Genomic DNA, 12,511 nt, shown 5'->3' on the forward strand with positions numbered 1-12,511 from the left:
TGTGTGTGTTACACCACAATCCTGCAGGAGGTGGAAGTGCCCAAGGAGAGCAAGAGTAAACTCTCATCAAAAACTTGTATCCTGCCGCCCTTTTGGCATTGTCGTTAGCATCCTGTTCTGTGCAGGCTGTGAGCTAGTGGCCGCTGTGCTAGCAGGGCAAACTGCTCACAATACTTCAAAGGGATCAATAATGGGTTGACATGAAATAAAAGTACCATAATAAAAAGACTTTGCCTCACTGGTCCATGAGCTATCATGCCTGCACTTGATAAGTATGTTGCCCTGTACATGGGGATGAACATGCAAGTTCTGGAAAAGCCTCACATTATAGCAGCCCATATTATTGATCAACATGAGCAGGCAGACGTGCATCACTGCAATCTAGTGTCTACAGCAACTACACACTTGAAGCTTTGAATGCCAGAGAGTTCAGAGTCACAGAGTTAGTCTCCAAAGCTTCTCTTCAAATGAAATGTGTTTCAGCTGCCTGAATTAGTATCCATGACTTTTTTCAGGAACAAGGAAGCTGTCAACAATAAAGGGCAATAGAATGAGTGGAAATAGCACTTTTTTCAGTAGACAGCTCATGGTAATGGAACTCCCCCGCCCCCAAACATTAGAATGATTGAATCTTTCTGCTTCCATGTTTCAGTGCAAGATCCAAATATTTTCCCCTTAGATTCCCCACAAAAGTTGACCCCTGACCCCACCAAACAACCCTTTTCCCTAGCCAAAGAGTTGATAACACAAACCACTCTCTATGGGCAGGTCTACATTACAGGGGAAGGTTGAATTAAGATACTCAGTTTCAGCTATGTTAATTACGTAGCTCAAATTGATGTATCTTAGTTCGGGCTTCCACGCCATCCCCACTAAGGGAGATTGATGCGAGCCTGTGCCCTGTTGACTTCCTTTACTCCTATTGGGGGGTAGGGGAAGCAGAAGTACCAGTGTCAATGGGGGCACCCTGTAATTCAATTTAATGTGCCCCCACTAGGCACACTAAATTGAATTTGAGAAGATCGACCATGGCAGGGTCAATCTTCCCTATGGTGCAGACGTACCCTAGTAGTGGACATAGAGAGAATCTGCAATTTGCTGTCTGCTTCCATTTCCTTCCAGTGGACTACTGCATTGTGGTTACTGTGGTAAAAATGTGTGGCTAGAAAGGTTATTAAAAGTAGGTGGCTTTAAATAACAAATGTAATTTTTAAAAAGTGTTCCTATTTGGCCCTTTGAAATCCGGCTGGATGGCTGAGGACATTTGCGAGTGGTATGGAGTCTTTCATACCTAGGCCAACACTATGAATCAACCTAGAAACTAAAAACTATTTCCATCTGGTGGGTGTCGTGGTGGCTTTGATCCAGTTCTCAAGAGACAGTTGTCTACATTAGGAGACAAAAACAGCTTTTTGGTTTACATTAATAGTATTGCTGATATTCACAGCAGAAAGGCCTTACTCTGTTTGGTGAAGTTACTTACAGTAATAATGCAGTTAGTGTCAGTGTAATTATTTTGGGAAAGGCTGCTCACAAATGTGAATAAGATCTCCCCAGCTGGGATCAAGTTTTTTAGAGACTTGTGGAGACTGACTCACAGTGTCACTCTAAAACTGATCTCTCCAGGAAAGGGTTCAGAATACGGGTACTGGCATTGCAATCGTCGGTGCTGTAAATATTCTTTGGATCAATAGAGGTCTTCATTCTGTCAATGTAGAACATTTCATCAGCACTGAAGGATTAAACAAACATGAAAAACAAACAAAAACCTCATCAACTTTTTCTGAGTCCTTAGAACATCAGACTTACTGCTTGGGTAGAAAACATGTTTTTAAACATTGTCCTTTTTATTATTTTTTAATCCTTAAACAGCAGGTACACCTTGGAATCATAATAAGTGAAACAGTAATAATCCAAGGCATTATAAAAGTTATGCAATAAAAGCAAACAGCACTTTCTTTTCTAGAATGCGTATCAGGCAAATAAATATTTATTAAAGATTTTTAAAATACCCATTTTGGAGGGAACCGTCTTTTCTTTTCTTTTCTTTTCTTTTCTTTTCACTTGAGGACGTGCAGTACAATAGTGTTCTGACATCAAATAAGCTTACCATAAATATCAAAAGAAGCATTTCATAATATTATTCCATATTATAAGGCCCAAACCATTTTATTAGTTCAAAATCAAATCACACAAGGCTACGTCTGAATTTTGTTTGTAGTTGGACAACTGTTCCAGTTATTAGATCTATAAGGCATGATAGGAACATCTGGAAGCAGCAAGAAATCTGTTGAAATTGTATACTGAATTTAGTAAATGTGTAGCCTTACAAGTGACTTACTTGTTCAAACAGAATTGCGAGAAAGCTGCACTGTGTATAGTATTTTCATATTGGCTACGTCTACACGTGCACCCAACTTCGAAATAGCTTATTTCGATGTTGCGACATCGAAATAGGCTATTTCGATGAATAACGTCTACACGTCCTCCAGGGCTGGCAACGTCGATGTTCAACTTCGACGTTGCTCAGCCCAACATCGAAATAGGCACAGCGAGGGAACGTCTACACGGCAAAGTAGCACACATCGAAATAAGGGAGCCAGGCACAGCTGCAGACAGGGTCACGGGGCGGACTCAACAGCAAGTCGCTCCCTTAAAGGGCCCCTCCCAGACACACTTTCATTAAACAGTGCAAGATACACAGAGCCAACAACTAGTTGCAGACCCTGTATATGCAGCACGGACCCCCAGCTGCAGCAGCAGCAGCCAGAAGCCCTGGGCTAAGGGCTGCTGCCCACGGTGACCACAGAGCCCCGCAAGGGCTGGAGAGAGAGTATCTCTCAACCCCCCAGCTGATGGCCGCCATGGAGGACCCCGCTATTTCGATGTTGCGGGACGCGGATCGTCTACACGTCCCTACTTTGATGTTGAACGTCGAAGTAGGGCGCTATTCCCATCCCCTCATGGGGTTAGCGACTTCGACGTCTCGCCGCCTAACGTCGATTTCAACTTCGAAATAGCGCCCAACACGTGTAGACGTGACAGGCGCTATTTCGAAGTTACTGCCGCTACTTCGAAGTAGCGTGCACGTGTAGACGCAGCCATTATGTGTCTATGCCATTAGGTTGGGATCCCTCTTCTACTGTCAGAAGTGCTGTGGGGATCATGATAATTAAAACATCAGGGACACCACTTGCTCACCTCATGCTTTGGAGTAACCTCTTGTGGGTGTTATGTGTGTTAGTGAAAGGTCTCATTGAACAAGAAGGAGTCTTGTGGCACCTTATAGACTAACAGATATTTTGGAGCATAAGCTTTTGTGGGCAAAGACCCACTTCATCAGATGCATGAGTTGGGGGTGGCTTCAGAGGGGTATTTAAAGAGTGGGGTCCCAGTAAAAGGGAGGGCCAGAGCTGACAAGGTCTATTCAGCAAGGTGGAAATGGCCCACTATGAATAGCACTTATCAAGAGAGTTAAAAACAAGTCAGATCAGAGTGAGCCTTTGTCAGAGTCTAATGGGGAGATATTAACACCATTAACATGGTTAATGGAGGCAAATTTGCAAATAAATTGCAGCTCAGAGATTTCTCTCTCCATTTGATTTTTGAATATTTTTTGGTTCAGGACAATAAAAAAATTTCAAAAACCAAATGGAGAGATCTCTGAGCTGCAATTTATTTGCAAATTTGACTCATTAACTATGGATTAAACAAAGACTGGGAGTGGCTCGCATCTCACAAGGCAGCTTCTCTGCTGCGGGTGTTAATATCGCCCCATTAGCCTCTAACAAAGGCTCACATCCCCGTCTGATCTGACTTGTTTTTTCCTCTCTTGATAAGTACTATTGATACTGGGCCATTTCCACCTTGCTGAATAGACCTTCTCAGCTTTGGCCCTCCCTTTTAATGGGACCTCACTCTTTAAATACCCCTCTGAAGCCACCCCCCGCCCCACTCATGCATCTGATGAAGAGGGTCTTTGCCCACAAAAGCTTATGCTCCAAAATATCTGTTAGTCTATAAGGTGCCACAAGACTTCATGTTGCTCTCGAAGCTACAGACTAACACGGCTACCTCTCTGATACAGGTCTCATTGAATTCAGGTGAAAATCTAACCCAGATGGATTATTGTCATCTGAACCTGTACTTCATGAGATACGGTGCAGTGGTACCAGGAAGCTGAAAGCAATCAGATTGGAAGACTCTTAATAAGGGTGTTCGAAGCACTGCGCAAATTAGTATAGCAAATATAGAAGCAAACAACCTATATTCTAATTCTAAGAGTGTGAAGAGAGGAGAATTACGTACAGGTTGGTGAGCCGGAGTTCTAATCCCAGCTCTTATGCAATCTGTGGAACTGGACTAACATGTGGCCAGAATTTCAACTCAGCTGAGCACCTCCTGCACTCAGTGAAGTCAGCTACTCAGGTTTCAGTTGCACAGAAGGCAGCTGAGATTGCTCTTCCTCTCAAAAACTAAGATCATGAATCTCTCCTTTAGTTTTTCTGTTGGTAAAATGGTGATTAACATACTCACCTACCTCTCAGGAGTCTTCTGTAAGTGGTTGAATTAGTTAGTAGTTGTAAAGCTCTTTTAAGTATTTCAATACATAGTGTTTATATAATACTTGCATACTTCATATAACAGCCTGCTGCTCTAATTGGCCTGTGATCCAACTCCCATTAATAGAAAGCCTTCTGCAGATTTTAATGAGAGTTGACTCAGGTTTTATAATGATATTACCAGCCAACCAACATACAAAATACAAAACAAAACATAGACATCATATGGAAATTAGTGTTCTACTGTCATTCTGCCATTGGTAGGGTCTCCAGCATCAATATATTGCCCTTTGTATATATCTGACCCTAGAGGAAATTCAGGCTAAAATGACTGACTGATTTTCATTGTTACTGAAAATTCAGCCTAGCTATTCAGTGAAGGTATTTCTGGCTCATGACATTTTCATTAAAGGTTGGTTGTGTTATTTAGTGCTTGTTTATCAAATTTTATTTATTCTCTTAAAAGAAATTAACTATAACTTTGTCACATCTGAAGATTTTTTTCCTGTCCTGCAGTTTTAAGTCTTATAGCTCTCTGACTAAGTATTTCTGCCTTGAACAGGTCTCTTTTGGAAAAAGAAAACTACACTTAAGATGGTTTAATTCAAAATGCCCACGTATTGCTGATAGAAATGTCAAATTGTTAACTGTTTCAGCTGAGGGCCGTCTGCCTGGTCCCATTATGGCCATGGCCATGGGATCCTGCCACCGCTCCCAATTCAGCTGTGGCACCCCTCCATGTACATGAGGTCCTGCTACCTGGCCTGCTGGCCCTTTCGCAGCTAGGGTTGTTTGGGCCTAGCATGGCTGGCTGTCGGTGGAGCTCACTAGCAGGAGCGGGTTAACTGATAAGCGTACCAGTAGGACTTATGCTTACCGGTACGCTTACTGGTTAACCATTTCACATCCCCAATTGCTGAACAGCAACTATTACTTCTTTTTCCTGCAAAAGTTTATACATTGATTCATTGAATTTTACTTTACAATCACGCTCTTAGCCCCTTTTCCAACGATAAAACAATACTTTTTCAATTGACTAATTTAGTTACATGTAAACTAGCTGTTGCAGGTGTATTTAGCATTCTTCTTTTCAATTCCAACAACCACTTGTTACACTGAGCTGTGGAAGATGATTTCGGAGTTGAGGGCCCTCCACACAAGGACACTGTCACTAGATTAATGAAAGTAGGGCCTGTCAACATACATATGCCAAACCAACTACACCTGCTGGGGGGATCCAATTTAGCACTGGTGTGTGCAGCAGTAGGACTGCACTTATGTATGGCAGTGATTACATTGTTAATTTCACTGAACAGCATTCGATTTTGTATTGCATTTTTTCAGTCATAAGATCACAACAAAAGCCAGGATCCCTGTGGAAAAATCCACATCTAAGGGGAAAAGGCCAGCTGAAGATGGAGAAAACATAGTTAGCTCTTGCTGCTATCTGGATGGCTGTGAACAACAATGAGTCCAAGGGTGTGCCTCACTTAACTGGAAGCCAAGCATCCTGTACCGAGGGCACAGCTACAGCTCCTCCTGGATCCTCAAAACGCTGCTTTTGCACGCCCGACTTCCATCATCGTCATCTTTCTTGGATTGAGATTAAGCCATCTGATTTGTTTCCAGGTCTCTCTATCCCTCCTAGCCACCAAGACAGCAGAGAAACAGTTAAGTAATAGTTTTGTCAGTACGTTGTTGCCGACAGCCCCTGCCAGTCTCCCCTCATAGTGCAAAAGAGGTAACACCAGGGAGCTCGGCATGACTCACTGGGTGCGGGTCTGCATTTGAAGAGGAGCTGCCCATTACAACTCTTGAGGGTCTGAATGGAATGTGCCCCGTCCTATTATTATACCTTCCGCTACATCTGCTATATGCACTGGCACCTCACAGCAGTGTGGAAGGCCACCAGTACACTGATGAATCTTGAAATGAGCTGAAAGTGCCTATATTTGTGTATCACCTGGTTTTTGCTTGCTACTGTGATAGAAATAATAAAAATAAACAACAGTCATAGGATGACAGGGTGTTTAGTGCTATGGTTAGGATTGACAAAGAGAAATTAGATAAAAGTACTCTTGTTGCAAAGTTGCAACATAACACTTTATTTTTCAGCATTCAGAATGACAACAGACAAGAACACCAAACCAATGAGAGACAATACAGGCTCTTGCTAAAACAGAAAGGCTTAAGCCAACCCAGTTTGCCCTAGGCGTGCTGTTTGTAGAACTTACGGCATAGGCCTAGTCATCAAGAATGGCCCAGTCAGACACAACCAGATTCATTGGTATGCCTTTTACCAAAACAATGCCCGTACTACAACTTTATATTTTGCTTTCACTTGGCCTCTTACAAGATTTGACCTGCTACTGATATGGGTCCATAGCCATTAGATCAGCTAAAACAGTACTATCTCTGATCTGCAATCAGAGTGGTAACTGAGAAGTTGTGGGGGATAAGCTGATGCTGTAGCTGGCCTGTGAGCACTTTCTCAGCAGGCTTACATGGGGAGATTATAGACAAAACTGTTGGATATGTTAGAATGAATAATTTCCATTTTCACTCTGTTGTAACATGCTTAGAACTTTCTGAAACCTTTGAGCTATAATTGGCCATGCTTGGTTTTGGTCTAAAATAATCAGCAACTTCTCTGGCTTAATATTTTTCTGTTGAGTGTGTATGCCATCTCCCAGCAGGGCTTCCAGGATGTGGATGACTTTAGGGAAGTGTAGGACTGGAAGGGACTTCAGTAGATCCCCTGCACACAAGGCAAGCCTATGTAATAACTAACCATCCCTGACAGGTGTTTGTCTAACCTGTTTTTAAAAACCTCCAGATAGAGATTCTACAGCGTCCCCACTAAACTGCCCTGGCAGTTCACAATTTTTTTCTAATGTCCAACCTAAACCTCGCTGCAATTTAATCGCATTGCTTCTTGTCCTATCGTCAGAGGTTAAGAACAATTTTTCACCTTCCTCCTTGAACTATCTTTCATGTATTTGAAAATGGTTGGTCAAGTTGTGTGGATTTAGAATATTTTTTGTCACTCTTCTCTGGACTTTCTCCATTTTGGTTGCATCTTTCCTGAAATATGGCACTAAGAACTCTACACAATATGCCGACTGAGGCCTTATCAGTGCAAAGCAGAGTGGAAGAATTATTTCATCTTATTTGTGTTCTAACACTGGCTCATCTCTGTCAACTCACAAGGCCAAGGCCAGACAGGATTTATGGGATTTGCTTCAACACAGAGCCGATTAGGGATGATAGTACTTTATTAAGCTTATCTGCACCACCTTACTGCAATTAATTCATACAATATTAAACAAAACACTACAGGACTATATATCTATATATCTATATCTATCTATCTATCTATCTATCTCTGGACAAGAGGTGATTTGGCATGCTTACATCCCTTTCAGCCATAGGGTATTCCGGTCCCGAAGCGCCTCACATCAAGGCCATGGCGGACATTGCTCCAGCTGGGGAAAAAGGTCCAGGGTGCACCCGAGGCTCAGAGTCCCTGGTCGAAACTCAGCTGAGGCGGGAGCTCACAGTGATTTTATCCCTTAGCTGTTTACTGGGTGTGCACATACTGGCTCAACATCACTTCTAATATTCTCATGGGCCTGAAGCCAAGGTTGCCTTGGTTACGGGTCTCTCCTGTTCCCATCTCTAAATGCAGGTGTCGGAAGATGATATGGCTATTTCATGTTTATGTTTACGGGGTTCAAGGCTGTAACAGGCTGTAACACAGGGATGGGAACTTGGTTGTGCCACAGAAATAGAAGTTCCCACTGCAGACAAGCCTGCTGGTGTGTCTCATGACACTCCACGTCTTGGTGTTGGCCAGATTGTGACCGCCCAATGTACCATACAGTGTAGCATGCACAGAATACACAGCTTGTTGCATATGTATATATACAGCGCAAAGATGCCAATAGGGATGACACATTCTAATACAAAAAATTATAATTAATATGCAGGGAGTAATAACTAGGAGAACCGGGCTGAGAAGGCCATAGGCCTTAGGTGCCCACCCTTTGAAAATATCCCACCAAATATTCCCTGGATAGATCAGACTTCACCAAGCATAACACATTGCCCGGGGCATATTGCATACGGGCGTGAGTATTCCCTAATCTCTGCCCCTGTGGAGCCAACAACTGGGTGACTGCAGGTGTTTTGCAAAAAGCTGTCCAATTGAGGGAATTCTAGTTCCAGTGGAAAGGAGACCTGTGAACTCGAAAGGGACAAATTCAAAAAATGTTGACCATGGCTGGTAGCCCAATACACACTGTCTGTGGTGTGGTCTATCACACAAAGAAAATGGCAATGACGCACTAGTACAGGGCAAGCATGTACAGTTTCATCCTCCCACTCTATAGTGTTCACAGAGGACACACATAGGCACCCTTGACCATTGGTGTACATCCAGGTGGCATTGCTCTCAAGAGGGTGCGCCTAGGCTGCAAGGTTCTGGTGCCAGGTGCAGGAGAGGGTAGCCCCATGCCTTGCCCCACCATTGACCCTTATGGTATAGATATGTATCATTTGAGCCTACCAGTATCTCTGTCCCCACTATCTCTGGTGCCCACAGGAAAAAGGCAAAACATCACGGTAGGGACACAAAGTTACACCAAGTCCCTGAGGGGTTGAAATGGCTGAGGGAAAGCCACCTCAAGACCCAAAAGCAATGATGTCCCACAGCTGCAGGTGGGTGGTATGCTAGACATAAACCCTTGGGTTACGGTAAGGTGTAGCAGAAACACAGTTTCAAGCTGAGTGGGGACAGCAGCTGACCAACCATGTGTACCAATGCCAGGCTCACGTTGGAGGTGAGACCCACAGAAGTGCTCCACAAAGAGGAGTTTTCACCCTTCCATAAATGTAAGGTGCCTAGAAAGGTGGCCTCTAACATTCAATCTCATAATGCAGATGTTACAGCATCAGGTCTACAAAGCTTTTGTAGCTTATTCTCTGGGGTTTCAATATTAAACAAATGTGGGATACCTGCTCCCCTCTCAATATGGCAGCTATTACACTGCGATGAGTACATTGCAGTGTTGGTGGCTGCCATTGTACAAAAAGCCTATGCAGACGAGGCCCAAATGGTAGTAGGGTACAGGCATCAGGCAATAGTACTGCTGTGGGGGTGGCAGCATTAACAGTGTATTGAGTAGGGATCGGCCAAACATAGGCTAACAGTTGCAGATGGCCATACCCTTGAATTCTATTATCTATTGAATTCTATTCTATTATCATTGTACAAATACAGCGGATGGCTAAAAGACAAAGTAATATTAAGACATAGGGAGGGGGTGTGAAGCAAGTATGCTTAACCAGCAAGAGAAAACAGGTTTTAATTAGCAAAAGGTATACCAAATGCACTATTATTTCTACATCAGTTTGTAGCCAGACAGCCAGCCCCCTCTCAGACCAGCATTGCTGGGAACACAAGGGCGCCAAAACAACAGGGCACTTAACATAAATTCCAGCACAGCCTTTGAAGCTGTGAGAAGCACAGGTGTGCTGCTGCAATGTGCCTCTGGGAACATATACAATGATTAGGCTCACAGCAGACAGAGAAGCTGTGACAGACATGGCTCTTAGCCCCTACTAAATAACGTGATGCACACACACCCACATCCTAGGTGGGAAAATATTTACCCTAATAAAAGAATGTCCAGTAGTCGAAACTTATTGTTTCTCTCCCTTGCAAGTGTAAACTACTCTTGCGAGAGCTGGCGTCACCCAGACAGACCAGCCCCAATTTGGCATAAGAAAGGAGAAAGAGAATAAAGGAGTACAGAGGTATAAGTATGGGACCTACAGCACCATGATTTTTGAGTGCTTTTCACTATCTATCTGCTGGTCAGATAAGTGACAGCCTCCCAAGGCTTCTGCAGCTAAGAGGGTCCCTGAGCCTTGTCCCTTATTCGTCTTTCCGCGGAATTGAGTGACCGATCCTGGCTTGGCACCGCTGGAATCGAGAGATGCAAGGAGGGTAAGAAGCACCCACACCTGATCTCCTATCTTTAGTGTACACATATTTTGAAATAGAGCTCTATACTTTGTTTTCTTTCTTTGGGATTGTGGCTTCAGCTTTGTAACTTGTTTGTGTGTATGTAACATCTATACATTTAAATAAGTAGGCACTAGCAATTTTGTAACCACATGATTAGAATCTAGTTTAATAAATTTTGGTAACCATTTGTGCATAAGCCTGACTTGTTTCTCTGGTTTACTGTAAAGCAGCCAACACAATTAAAGAACCTCAGCCGTTTTGGCTATAAAGCCTGGCCATTAGGTGAGAGTACTAAGAGCCTAGCGTTGAGTTGTGCCGCCTCCACGGGGCAAACTCTTGGGGCGCCTGTCAGTCAATCCTGACTGCCCACTGCGAAGGAGCTCTGAGCTCTAGCAGTTAAAGTCACGGGTGTGGAAAGGCTCTTAGTGCTGCCATTGGGGCACCCGTCAGTCAGCGTTGACTGCCCACTGCGAAGGAGCTCTGAGCTCTAGCAGTTAAAGTCACGGGTGGTTAGGACCTTGGGGCATCCGTCAGCCTAGCCCGGGCTGCCCGCCGCGAAGGGACAGTGCGTCCTAGCGGTTAAAGTCACGGATGGTATAAAACGGGCATAGCTGGCACCTCACCAGACATCCTTGGCCATCGGCTAACAGATTTGGCGTAGTCGAAGCAGGATTGTGATATAGGCTGCACTACAGTAACACAATGAAACCAGTCATGATAAACACCACAGAATTCCCTGAGCTAGAGAAAAGTTTGACCCAAGAGGGATGGGGAAATCCTCTGTGGAGCAAAGAACTGCTGGAGAAATATTGGGGAAAACCAGCAGAGATCTGGCAGCATTTCTGTAACTGGAGAACTGCCTGCAAGATGAAGAAAGGGAAAGGAAAAGGTGCTTGTATATGGCTGCTTACTAACATTTGGCAAGCTGCCTGTAAGGATTATCATAGTCTGGCAATAGAATTTAATAGGCTACAACAGGAAAGGGACACACTGCGCAAGGAATGCCAGAATTTAGATACCCGAGTAAGAACACTGAATAGGGATATGGAGCATCTTCAGAAAAGATTACTTCCCTTAATTGAGAAAGAAGGGATAGAACGAAGGGAAAAGCTGGAGACTGAAACACGCAGAATCAACCGGGCTAAAGTTGAGACTGCTCTCTGGCTAGACCCTGAGAAATGGGACGGAGACATTTGGGACTCAGCAGATGAGTCCCCCTCCTCTGAGGAGGAATTGAGACCAGCTATCACACATCACAAATCAGAAGAACATGAGGGAAATTTGAGTGGGGCAGAGCTGGATGAAGAAGGGGATGACAATGATCCATCCACCTCTTCAAAAACAAAGAAGGGAGGTAAAAAGGGAAAAGGGAGTAAAGCTCCAACACACTTTACCAAAATTACCACCCACCAATATACTCCCATGGAGTTAAAAACAATCCAGGGAGATTTTGCTAAAAAGCCTGAGGAAGGTATAATAGAGTGGCTGGTCCGCCTCTGGGACACTGGGGGTGGATATATACGCCTGACAGCCCAAGAAACTGAGCGCCTTAACTTAGGTGCAGGAATATTCCTGGAAAATTCAGAGGGGAACACCCCTAAAACACTTTGGTCTCTGGCTTGTCGATGGGCAAGAGGAATTTACCCAGCAGTCCGAGATGAACCCACAGTAATGCACTGGACCAACATAGATGAGGTAAAAACAGCTCTATTAACTGTGGCTGTCATTAGCATGCTTGGCCAAAACCCTCAAGATTTAGCCTATGAAAGTCCATGGGAGGGTCAGGTATATGTAGATAATCTCAGACCCCTGCTTAAGGGAGCTCCGAGTAACCATAGGGCTATGGCACTGTCCCTTAGATCAGATGCTGCAGCACATAACAGAACCTTTCGGGCACTGCTAAACCGTCTGGTGTCAT

The sequence above is a fragment of the Carettochelys insculpta genome, chromosome 13, assembly GCF_033958435.1.
Source record: "Carettochelys insculpta isolate YL-2023 chromosome 13, ASM3395843v1, whole genome shotgun sequence".
Classification (NCBI taxonomy): Eukaryota; Metazoa; Chordata; order Testudines; family Carettochelyidae; genus Carettochelys; species Carettochelys insculpta.